This window comes from Galleria mellonella, unplaced genomic scaffold (genome assembly GCF_026898425.1).
Source record: "Galleria mellonella isolate WM207_F2 unplaced genomic scaffold, CSIRO_AGI_GalMel_v1 utg312, whole genome shotgun sequence".
Taxonomy (NCBI): domain Eukaryota; kingdom Metazoa; phylum Arthropoda; class Insecta; order Lepidoptera; family Pyralidae; genus Galleria; species Galleria mellonella.
The window spans coordinates 6,482,274-6,495,162 of NW_026442074.1; the positions used below are offsets into that span (position 1 = coordinate 6,482,274).

The 12,889-nt window shown below is 29.3% G+C and overlaps 1 protein-coding gene across 3 annotated transcripts in view; it reads right to left on the reverse strand.

The window, feature by feature from the left end:
* Positions 1-12,889, reverse strand: part of LOC113515099 (nuclear speckle splicing regulatory protein 1) — a 103,496-nt gene that overhangs the window by 33,615 nt on the left and 56,992 nt on the right. For all 3 annotated transcript variants that reach the window (XM_031908462.2, XM_026899246.3, XM_031908461.2), the window contains one exon: positions 8,265-8,307. The gene's annotated coding sequence lies outside the window, so the exon portion shown is untranslated. The remainder of the gene's footprint in view (positions 1-8,264; positions 8,308-12,889) is intronic.

Here is a 12,889-nt window from a genome sequence, read left to right on the forward strand (position 1 = left end):
CACATCACTGATTAATTGAGTTATTGTTATTATTTTTTATGATAGACTAACAAAACAAGCGACGATCTACATTTTTACGGATTACAGATTAAAAGTGGTAACAGTCGCTTATAAACATCAACAGCATTCGTTACCACTTCTGAGTATCATAGGTATATTTATTAATACCAAATTATAAAAGAATTTCTAAAATGACGATAAATATTTAAATCACTTAAAATATTTGCATAGATATTATCTTATAGTCATCGTCATAAACAAATTTCTATTCATTATGGCCTAGTAAATATTTTTGATATTTTTGGGTCTCAACTTGATAAAACCAATATTAGAATTTCGCACTTGAGGCAACTCAACGACTTGACCTAAATTCATTCTCTTGACTTTTTAAGACTTCAAGGTGCCAATCTCCGCGAAAATATTAAATCCATTCTCTACAATACACATACAGTATACATTATTATATTATATTGAAATTGTCAGCATCTGAATTATCTATCAATTTACAAAACAAATTGAAGAATTTTCAATATTCCTGAACGATTATTTAAAAAATAACGAATTAAAACTTTAATCATAAAACATTATACATATTATTATTAAACATTTTACTTCAAAATTTGTTTTCAAAATTTTGATATACTTTATTAACATTAAAATAAAAAAAAATCAGTGATAGATTATTTAGAATCTTACAGAGTTAACATTAAGGTTTTAGTTAAAGATAAAAACTTTTTTTTTAATAAGAATTAGAAATAATTTAAACTTTGCTACATTTAGGTATGATGCTCATAAGATGTCTATTATATCATTTGTACTTTACTTAATTAAACAAAATCGATAAAAGTTTTGTTACGTCAGAGCCCTCTGTCTCTATTATTGTGTAATTATCTGACAATCGCCAAAGTGCCAATTCTGTACTTTCACTATAACGATCAAAACAAAAGGATCGCAGTAAGAATGACGGAACCATGACGGAATGTAATTATTTTCTTTTTAATTTGTTCCTTCCTCATTCTACTCTTTTTTTTTATTTAAACTGTGTCATTCTATAGTTATATTCTAGTTTATTTTTTATATTTTTTAAAATTTTTAATTAATATGCGTAGGACTACAAAAACTATATTACGTAATGTTAAAGTCTATTTTGTAATAGATACTCAAATTAATTAAATTAATCTATTTAAAGTCCATAAATTGACACATAATTTTTAAATATATTGATTTAGTAATGGTCAGAAAATACTTTTTGAGAGCTTCTAAAAGGCAGGAAATAAAAAATATAATCAATACATATAATAAAATCGTAACTGGTCGCTGTCTGCACATGGAAAATATATAAGAAAAACTATTATACTATAAAACACCCCCGTTTTATATTATTGCCACGTATCGCTTATGACACCAACGGGAAAGGAAGGGGTAATAATAATTAATAATAATATATAAAAAAAACTAACAACTCTGTAACTATTTCGATTGGAAGTAATATATACTCATAAAGGTGCCACGAGCGATCCATTTCTCAACTGACAACATAATTATGATTGCATTCATCGTCCCGTAATTTGTGCCAACAATGTGAAGTTCATGAATAGTTCATAATAAATAATAATCTGTGGGTAACGAAATAAATGCTTGTCTGCTATCGAGGGCACCCGGTCGAATCACACACACTGTGATTGCAGGCCTCCGAGTATTCGTTGAGATATTACACATAACCAGCTTCCTTAGAGAAAATTGCTTCATGTCAGGAATATGTTAATATTTATACACATATAGTCCGCAGTAACAATGTTTTAGATATGAGAAAATTATTGTCCTTTTATTTGTAATAAAAAATATGTTACGAAATTATTTCTTACTGATAAATACCTATATACTTGCATACAAGCGTGTTTTATCACCATGCCATAATCTTTATATATAAAAATTCCATGTCACGATGTTCGTTCATGTTATTCTTCGAAACTGCTAAACCGAATTCAATTAAGTTTTGTAAATAAATATTAATGAGTGTTTTCAGATGGTTTTCTAGCATAATACAAAATTATTTTTTTTGTAATAAAAAAAAGGGTTCCTAGTTTATCTGTTTTTTTTTTGTTTTCTGTCTGTATTGATACATTTATTAAATATGAACCGAATAAACCTAATAACATAATTAAATTCATATGTTAAATAATTATATTTGTATATTGCCAAAGGTCTAAATATCATCCACTCTACACTTCATTTAAAACATAATAGTGTGTAGCAACTTAATATAATTTTAATGAATCGGTTTCATTAATGTGACTATAAATTAGAGTATCTACGCAACATACGTAATTATAACACAATATTATTACTTAAAGATGTAACAATAATTGAGTAACAGATATAAATCTATAGAGTCATTTGCAATGAGATGAAGACTATCATAAAATAAATACTATCATAATATAAATAGATATCATTTAAGATATCGGTAAAAAACAATCTATATTCTGCCCTATATTGATATACGAGTTTTTCCAGGGACTTCAGTCATATGCTCGGGATATATTGATTGAAGAGGATAAAAAATAGCCTTATATCCTTCTTTATCTATCCTAAATACTGTCCCGTTTCGTTCATAAAAATTTCAAACCTCTCATATATATTTACCATATATTTTTAAGATTTGTACTAACACGAAATTGATTGTGATTCGATTAAAAAAAAGTATTATTATAAATCCATATTAGCTCTTTTTTTGTGCTAATTAATCAATTTAAAAGACAGTTAGAAAACATTAATAATTAAAATAGGATTGTAGGATATTTTTGTTTTTATGAATCCAAATTTCATGAAGAGTGGTTGAAGTATTACGGTGATGCCTTAATACTATTACTACTATTATAGTTACTAGATGTAACTATAAGATATTTATAATGTACTAACGCCTTGACCAGTCATTGCATGGTTTTTTTAAAATAAAATACAGCTTTTGTTACTCACTGATAATGTAGCTTTCCAACGATAAAAGAATTTCTAATAAAGTATTTTTTGACAAACAATAAATCAAATATTTTCTTTAAATAAATCACTTCTAGTAAGTATTTTCTTCCTTAAGATAAAAGTAATTACAAAAACAATCGTATACTAGATGGTATCTAGATAATTGCATGCCTTGTATTATATATCTAAATTCCATCTTGACGTACCTACGATATAGCGTCACATAGCCGACACCATTATTATTAAAGAAGCAATTACCACGATGCCCTCGACCATGACGACTGTATTACCAGGGCACCATAAATCGTGCGGTGTGTTATTGCACACGGCATTATTAGGTTCACAACACAATTGTGGACTTAGGCGGTAACGCAAAATTATGCAAATTTTTAGTTACGTTATTTTGTATTGCAACATTTTCATAAATTTAGTTTTTTTTTTAAAGTATTATAATAATTATTTTCGTTGGAGTAAAAGTATAATGTACTTGTTATTTATTTTTATATCTAGGATGTCAAAAGTCGCAGTTAAAGGAATAACCCGAATTTAAATAGTGCAGGAGAATTGTCGCCATAAATCTTTGTACTATCATATTCAATTCTTACAGGACAGACTCATGCCTAGTAGTGGAATCATAATAAACTGTTGTTATGGTTTAAGGATTTACTAATAGGTGTCTGTAATACTTATAAAAAAGCTGAACTCTCAAAGTGAAAATCTTCCTTTCAATTCTGTAAATAATATAAAATTTCCATTACCACTACGTACTCGTGATTAATTTAATTTCGTAGAACTCAAGTTGTTTTAGAAAGGGAATAAAAAAACCAAATACTCAATATATTGAAAGTACTAAATCGTGACCCCTATGTGCTTCACTACCACCTACCGTTAAGCCACCTATCACCCGTAAACAGTTGTCCCGATAATATCGTACTGTAACTAACATCGTGGTAATTAAATCAAGGTTGTGCGCTGTTACATAACCGCAAAGTGTGACGGTAACGGTAGGTTCGTCTGAAGCAACATAGCTAACGGTTTTGCTAGCTCAGGTCGCCACAGATTTGACGATTGACCATTACTTCAGAAATTTATCTCGTTGTGAATTGCTTGTGAATTTTACTGTACGCACTAAGTGAACTTCAAGAGTCAGATGTGAACAGCTGATATTTAAACTAAGATTTAAGATTACTGAGTAAATAAACAATAGTTCATACTGTATTACTCAAATATACTGCTCATGTTTATAGGCGACGGTTACCACTTATCATCAGGTGGACCGTTAGCTTGTTTGCTATTATAAGTTGCATAAAAAATGTCTTTGAAGATGTTTAGTCCAGAGATTCGAAAGAGGTAAGAAAAGAGAGAGCATTTCATGTAATTCGTCAATAATAAAACTGCATTGCTCCGTACATTGTTTCGTACCCATCTCACCATTGTGTTACATACGAATTTGATCGTATTAGGATTCACGCAAAGCGGTTCTTTTAACCACTCAGGTCACAAGTTGGTATTATTTAAAAATACCGTAGTAGGCAGGCTTAATGTTTAAAAGATGTTGAAAAAATGCCAATTTATTTCTTATTAACATATGAAGCTCGGATGACACTATCAGTATTACTGCTACGACTTGATTTCACCTGAATTACTATTCTAAGTTTCTTATGGATATGAAATTGAGTGTATATATGTGTAATAAGAAAACGTAAACTTCTGTAATGTTACGACATTTATATATAGATATTTTGCAACACATACGTTTTTATGAGGCAAATGAGTGTATGCAGACAGCATATCTCGGACGTTTAAGATGGTGCATTGTATAGTTTTGATAACAGACGTTTACTTAAAGCACACGTGTTACCCGTCTAATTTCATATACAACAAAATAAATTTAAATATTTCTGAATGTTAATTACAATTTAAGATTACGCTTTACAAGAGAGTTGGTTTTATACATGAAAAAATAATTTTGAACTAATACCAGAATTACAGGTCGGTACAGAATTAGGTATATATCACGTAATACGCACAAAATGTACAGTCGAGTTAAGAATCTCCACCTTGATAAAAACATTAACTCATACTTATAAAGGACGTGAATGGAAGACTCATATTTAAACTGACAATGGCAACATCCTATGATGTATGGTAATGCATTTTTTGTGACACCATTCCTAACCTTGATGCCTTGTTATTGTATGATCCTTTTGTTATTTTTTTAGCTTTATATCCTGTCTGGGCTGTACGTAATCGACATGGCTATTTCAAATAACCTGTACATGTGTGTAGATTTATCTGTGTAATAGTATTTCAGATTAAGGATTGAATAATTGTGTACGACAAGGTGTAAAAACGTTGGGGAGTGCGGTAGAGTGGTAACATCATGTTATTATTCATTATCATCATTTCAGCCGTTAACTGTCCACTGTTGAACATAGGCCTCCCCCTATTGGGGGGTTTTACCAGTATTTACCACGTTTGGGAAGCGGGTTGGCAACCGCAATTTGGTTTGGCTTTGGTGGTGTTTAAAGAGGGACGTTGCTGCCCATCCCTCGACTATTAAGTTTCCTTAGTTACTTTTTACGACACCTACGGGAAAGGAAGGGGTAACCCATTCTATGCTGGGACTACATGGCTATTATTACTAGAATATAAAATATTCATATTTGAATATATCTTACTATGTTTGGGAGAAGTCGAAGTGGTTTAAATTCGCACTATCTGCCGCTTCGTATCTTGTAAAGTAAATAACCCTTACTAACATTAAAAAAGTGGAAGTAGTAATGATGAAAAAGTATGTAATAGATAAACTATTACGTATATCTGTTACAAAAACATTTAGATAATTATAAATCCTTACTAATATTATTTATGTGAAAGTGAGTATCATTGTTTGTTCGATACCTCTTAGCATCTAAACCAATCACTGTGATATTTAATACATGTATGGAATGGAGAAGGCTATAGACTACTTTTTACCCCAAACATGCAGACGAAGTTGTGGCTAAAAATTAGTAAGATTATATTTGAGACAATATATATTGATTCAATATTCATTTTCAATCAACTTTAAAAAGACGCAAGTTCAAAATCGTATGTTATATTTTTTATGTTTGTTACCTCATCACATAGTTAATGAAAATAACTAGTTTTGCCACAATTGAAGAAATTTTTATTTTGTGGGATCAATTTTAATTATTTCATAGTAAATCGCAAAAATTTTATACATAATATCATTTAACTCTATCTATTCTAGATATTTTTAGAATATTCATAAGGTATCAATTTTTTAATTAAATTTGATATTTAACAATTCAATTCTTGATTTCAAGTTTGCAGTGAGTTTATTAGAATTACTTTTTATAATTCCGCTATCATAACAAAATAATTTTAATCAACTAACCAGGGATATTAACTTCCGCATATTACGCCTATTCAGTGAAAAGAACGTCTGACTTAAAGATTACAGATTGGATATGCTTGTGTTAATTTACAAAAAAAGACCTCTCCCTACTTAGTTTTAATATGACCAGTGATTGATGACTTATTTAATTATTAAAATTGACCTTTGCTAATTTAATATTTTCGTCATCAACCGACTTGAAAGGTAGAAGTATCATAATTCTTAATTTTTATACAACTTCAGAATTGGTAATGGTAATTTTATTCAACTTCTCAACGTAATGTAACCTTCACCAATTCCGATATTGATGATTTATTTTTAATACGCGTTAGTGGTAGTGCTAATATTGTCATTTTGTCAAAATCGAACCTGATTTTTTGTTAAATCATAATCTATTCAAACAACTCCTACACATCACATTCAATGATCATTATGAAACATGTACATACTAAGGTGTTAATGTGTAAAACATTAAATTCATCTGAGATAATATATACTTAAAAGGTACTTAACCAAGATGCCATGAATGTTTATGACCAGTGGTTATAATGATGATTACTAGCAAACAGGTGGGCATTAAAAAACTGCGGCATTTTGTGAGTTCAAGGTTCTTAGATTCTCGTTTTGTTTTTAAAAGAAAATTGCTATTATAAATATGTTTTTATTATTTTATCACCATATATGCTATAAAAAGTAGGATATTCTTAGCTATGATCAGATAGATTATTTAAATCCAATTTCCTACAAACCTGTTCTGCCATTCTTAAAAAAATTCTCCTTCTATTAATACTGCAAATGTAAAAATGTGCATGAAAAGATTAACGGGTGTTTACACTGGATTTGAATAGAATTTAATGCACAGACAGATAATCCGATCTAGATTAACACATACATATAAATATTTTTTTTTATATAAGTAAACTTAAAAGTAAAGCATTTATGAATAGTATTTTTTTATAAATCTACTGTACAATTCATAATACAATTTCAGTTGAGAAGAACAGGCATAAATCTCAGCTCATGCAAATAAATAAATAATAATATTTTATTTTCAGGCACGCGCGGGCATGCCCGCATTATATAACTTTGTTTTGCAACTAGAAATGATAAACAAGCTAGCGGTCTACTTGATGAAAAGTGGTTATCGTCGCCTATACTATCGTATTATATTATCTGTGCTTATACACAGGAATAGCACTATGGCACTGCGACGCCTTTACATGGTTAGCATTCTTGGAGAATATGGTGTTATGCCTTCATGCCCTGTAATTTCACTGCCATATCCCATTCTTCAAACCGAAATATACAAATGTGACTACAGTTATGTTACAATTGGCAAAAACACGAGTAGGTTAAAGGTATACAAACAACTTTTATTCATCTTGCATCCACTATAGATAATAACCCTGCTTGCATTACAAACATTTTTATACGTAAATGTTAAATGAAAGTGGGAAATGTTCCGGGAAACGGTAATTATTGTGAAGTGATGTTGCGTTCTAAGTAACCTTATAGTGAAGTTTTTACATCTGTTAATTTCCTTATTAGAAAATGACAATGAACATTTCTAAATATGGTGTCTAGTGATTACAATGTACACATTCTTGTTAAACAAGTGTTATTAAACAAAGAATAAAATATTTGATGATCATTAATTCATTTTATTTGAAGTAGCGATCAACAAATTTATTAGCATATACTGTACACAGTGTAGATACTTAATCTGAATAAAAAAATATACTTAAATAGGCGATTACATACATATTGTTTTTATAATTTAAACAAAGCTTATATAATTTATTATTAAGCTTATTAACTATAAGTTTTATATAAGGATTATACCAAGCAATATTATAATAACTTTTGACTTATTGTTTCTCACCTTTGCAACTGTCTTGTATCTGTTTTCAATAGAACTGTACGATCTGAAAAAAAAAAAAGATAAAATAATATTAGCAATTAATCTTTTAATAGTAATCTAATAAATACGTAGTAAGAATAATGGGGAAATCCAAACATTGATAACTTTACTTTTTACAGAATAAAATCGACAACATCTTGTTATTTTGTATAAGGAGAATTGTTTGTCTTCAAAATAACAGAATACCAGTTAAATATTCACTACGCAATCATGCATACACAATCGGTTAAACAGATTTCAATAAGATTAAGTAAGATTGATCAACAGCTGATAAATAGTCATATAAAATAGATTAACATAATATATCTAAGATACTTTATCCCGGAAATATTTTCCCATGGACAAGAACTGACGACCATGGAATTTTAATCCTTCTTTTATATCGTTATAATAACAATTAGATTTACGTGGATTATGTCTCGGCTCGAATAGTAAATAAAATTTAATCCAGTAGTGAGTGGACCTTGCTGCGTCTGGGTAAACATAATATGTAAATAGATTAGTATACCTTAAGCGACGTCCAACGGTTAGATCATCTAATACGTATTCAGTGTAGTGCATTAACTGACAGTGTGACCATATTAAAATGATATAATCTTATCTTTCTTACCTTGACTAAAAATCTGTCAAGCTTTGGCAAAGTTTTACTTACTTATAATTCCAAAACGTTGCTAACTTATTTTATCATGATAAACAAGAAAAATATGTTTATTTCTATCATATATTTCACAGATTGCTAAAACACAAAAGATAATGTTTTCTGGTGTATAAGTATGTCTGTTTGTGGAGCCTAAACATCTTAATGAATTTTAAAAAATGATTGTTATTATATGAACACGGTAACATTAAAATATAAACCTCAAAATTGTAAAAACTTCAGAAATGAAATAAAAAAATACTATCCTTTTTAACCGTCTTAAAAAAATGGAGATAGAAAAATACTCTAAAGAGTTAAGTCAATAAATTGCTTCCTGTTTATTATTATATGCAAATAATTATAAAAAATAATCACAGTGAGAATATTATGGGCAACCTTTTTGTTAAAAGCAATTTCTTCCAGGTAACCTTTGGATAGAGAAGAGTAATTATAAACAGTTTGATCGGAGGCATAATTATGACGAAATTCTATATAATAATGATCATGAGCATATTTTTTTTAATTATTTTTGTGTCATAAAAATATCGGCATTTTTATAATAAAAGTGGCATATTTCTAGCCTAAGTGGGACATATCACGTAATGTTAAGATGGCCACACTGTCAGTTAGTGAAGTGGACATTGGATGATCTAAAAGGCCCTTAAATTAGAATTCCCTTATCTTCACGCTAAGAGCAGAAACAGGTAACGTTATCGCCGGGTCGTTGATCCCAGATAAGCAAAGCTATTAGCATAAAAAACTACTGTTTAGTTTTTTATGTACGTCGTTATGTGCACTTAACTCTTGATTTTTAATCACGTTAACTATTTTCATTTTAACTTAGATTTGTATTGAGTTTTGGTAATAGGTGTACTTTAAGTTAAATAAGAGAATAGATACTTTATACAATTTTTATCATTTATTTTTCCTCTCAAAATGGCATTATTTTTAAAGATGTTTTCGATTTGAGTAAAAGGAGGTATTTAATTTGATTCTTTTTTATGTATGTTACCTTAGAACTCAGTCGAATTTGCAAAATTCTTTTACTTATTTCAAATAATAAATTTTTTGATTAGTCTTAGTGAAATTCTATCAAAAGTTATTCAGTAGTTTGGTTTTTTAATTCAAAAGAATTGGTTTTGTCATTACTGATGCCTATGTTTTTTTTTTCTTTGTGTAATAAAATCTACTTTTGGTAATATTTTAAGAAAGATGCTGCTGCCTATCTCTTGACCAATAAGTTCCCTTAGTCGCCTCTTACGACACCCATGGGGAAAGAACGGGTGACTCATTCTATGCCACACGTTATAATACCAAATTATAGACAGTAATAATAATAAAGTTAAAAGTAATCGTTAGAAAACATAAGCTTTCTAATTTATATATATATCACTCACTCCCTCCATTCGCTTATACCCTTTACAGGCCCTTTTCTCTTTATGTAGTAACTAAAAAAACTACTAAACCTTTATTACATTTGCAATGAATCATAACAATGAAAAAATCACATAATTCGAAAGAAAAAATCGCGGTCATAGATACGAATCGTGACGTCGCGATATAGCAGAGTCTCTAAACTCCGTTTCATCATTTTTATTTACTTTTTTTATTTATAAAAAGTTATTATTACGACTTAAGGTATTATTGAAAGTTATGTAAGAAAACGTTTCAAATGAAAACGCCTACATCAAATATTACAATAACAATATTTTTAAAACTTTCTAAGATAACGTACGAGCACCGTACTTATTATTTTGTTTATTTTTCAATGGTGTGTAATGGCGTGTTAGATTATGTCCGAAATAAAGTACTATAGGCCGTTATTCTTATTATTTGTTTTATTAAAGTAACGTTACTTTTTACTTGGAATGTAACGTCACCATTACGTGTGATTACACATCATAAATGGATGCTAATAAAAAATTGTAAAGACGACAAAATGAGTTTGGTTTTATACGATTCGTTCATGAAACAATAATTATATTGGGTTCTTTATTTTAAAGACGTGATAGAGCTGCATGATAAAAAGTTATTATGTAAACCAATTGGTATTAGTAACAGAGTTATTGATATACCTTTTTTTCAAGATTGGTGATTTAAAAATGGATACAAAATAATATAAGACAATATTATATATTAAAGAATACATCAGATTACAGTTTTTAAAATAAAATGAAATAACAAAAGCAAGATCAAAACTATAAAAAAAGTTTCTCAAAGTTCAGAAAAGCGCGTGAATATTTCCAACAATGGTAGAATATATAAGTACGAACAACACAAAATAATTCACATTAATAGTGAACGCAATAATTAAGATTATAAGGTCTAATGTAATTATCTGTATGTCGAAATGTTATCTCCACACTGAAGATAATAATGAAATAGGCAGTTAAAACGAATGTACACCATTTTTATTATAGCTGCCCAGACCCACGCGGCTATTAGTGCGATGTTGTGAAATTCACACAAACTAGTCACATTGTAAGGATAGCATACAAATTGAGTGGAACAAAAACAAATTCGTAGTAGGATTGAAGTGCCAGCAGTGGAAATTTGCGGCCCTATTGCTAGCAATATACCCTAATAGGTCCAAAGCCATTGTCTCCACTGGAAACCATTTTATATCAGTAACGTGCATGCATTTAAAAAACCTGCCGAGTATTTTATGAAATTTTATCTTAAGTCTAAGTTCTACAGTTTAGGTTTAATTGTATAATAAATAGAAGTCTGTGATATTTAAAAGTTTTATTTTTAATATTTCGATAACTTCTACAATGTTCTACGCGGTGTTGTAAGTCATTTTTGATTGTATATCTGCTATCATATTAACTATAGCAAAATAGTTCGTTTTAAATTAAAGCTCGTTAAAGTCGTTTTTTTCAACCGACTAGAAGAACCGACAAAGGTTCTCAATTCGATTGTATTTTTTTATGATTGTTTTATTAAACTGATTTGGATTTTTTTTAAAAGGATATACCTATTTACAGATTAATCCCATAGAAATTTTATCAAAATCGGTTCGATAATTTAGTTCCGGCGATTTTGTCACAATTGAAGATGGCTTTTTTTGTAAGACATAATTCTTAATTATTCTTAGTAAAAATATATTATTCAAAAGTCCAAGTAAATTACCTTTAATTTTGTATTACGTAACGTTGTAATATTTTAATAAGGAATTTTATAACGAAATAAAATAACAATAGCATACCTACTGACCGTACACCAAACAATTATTATATGCACGTCGTACACGCAAGAGTGTAGGTATCATGTTTGCAACTGGTCCAAGGTTCGGTTCTCGTGGCACGCACAAATAACTCCGTGCATTCCTTATCATTTCAGTCATTATGATACAATTCGAGGTGCTTACGACTAAAATCATACGTTAGGAGACCCTACAATTGTTGTATTTAAGGGTACTGGTAATTTTAAGTTATTGCCGTCTGTAATAATAGATATAACACAAATGTATTGTGTATATATGCAGTAATAAAACGTACAAAAGTTCTTATTTTAATTTTTTTATTACAATAGAACTCTAGTATGCTCAGAAACGTGGGCATTTTTTTATAATACAGGTTCAAATGAGCATACAGCTCTCCTAATAGTAAGTGACTATCGCCGCCCATGATCACCCGCAACACCAAAGATACTGCAGGTATGCTGCCGGCCTTTTAAAAAGGAATGTGCTCATTTCTTCATGACGTCGTATCCGTTGGAAATTATCTATTATAAATGACAAATCTGCAGTGAAGTTAGTAAATATCTGCAGATTTCCTAAGCTAAAATTTGGCACTTTATAGGAAAGCAAAAAAAAGAACTGAAAAAAAGTCAAATTCTGTTTCTATTGTATTTTTGTAACAATCAGTTTTTATATATAACTGTTTAAATTCGAGATGTCTGATTAGTTCAGCTGATCTGCACTACTCTTATCATTCGAATCGGTCAA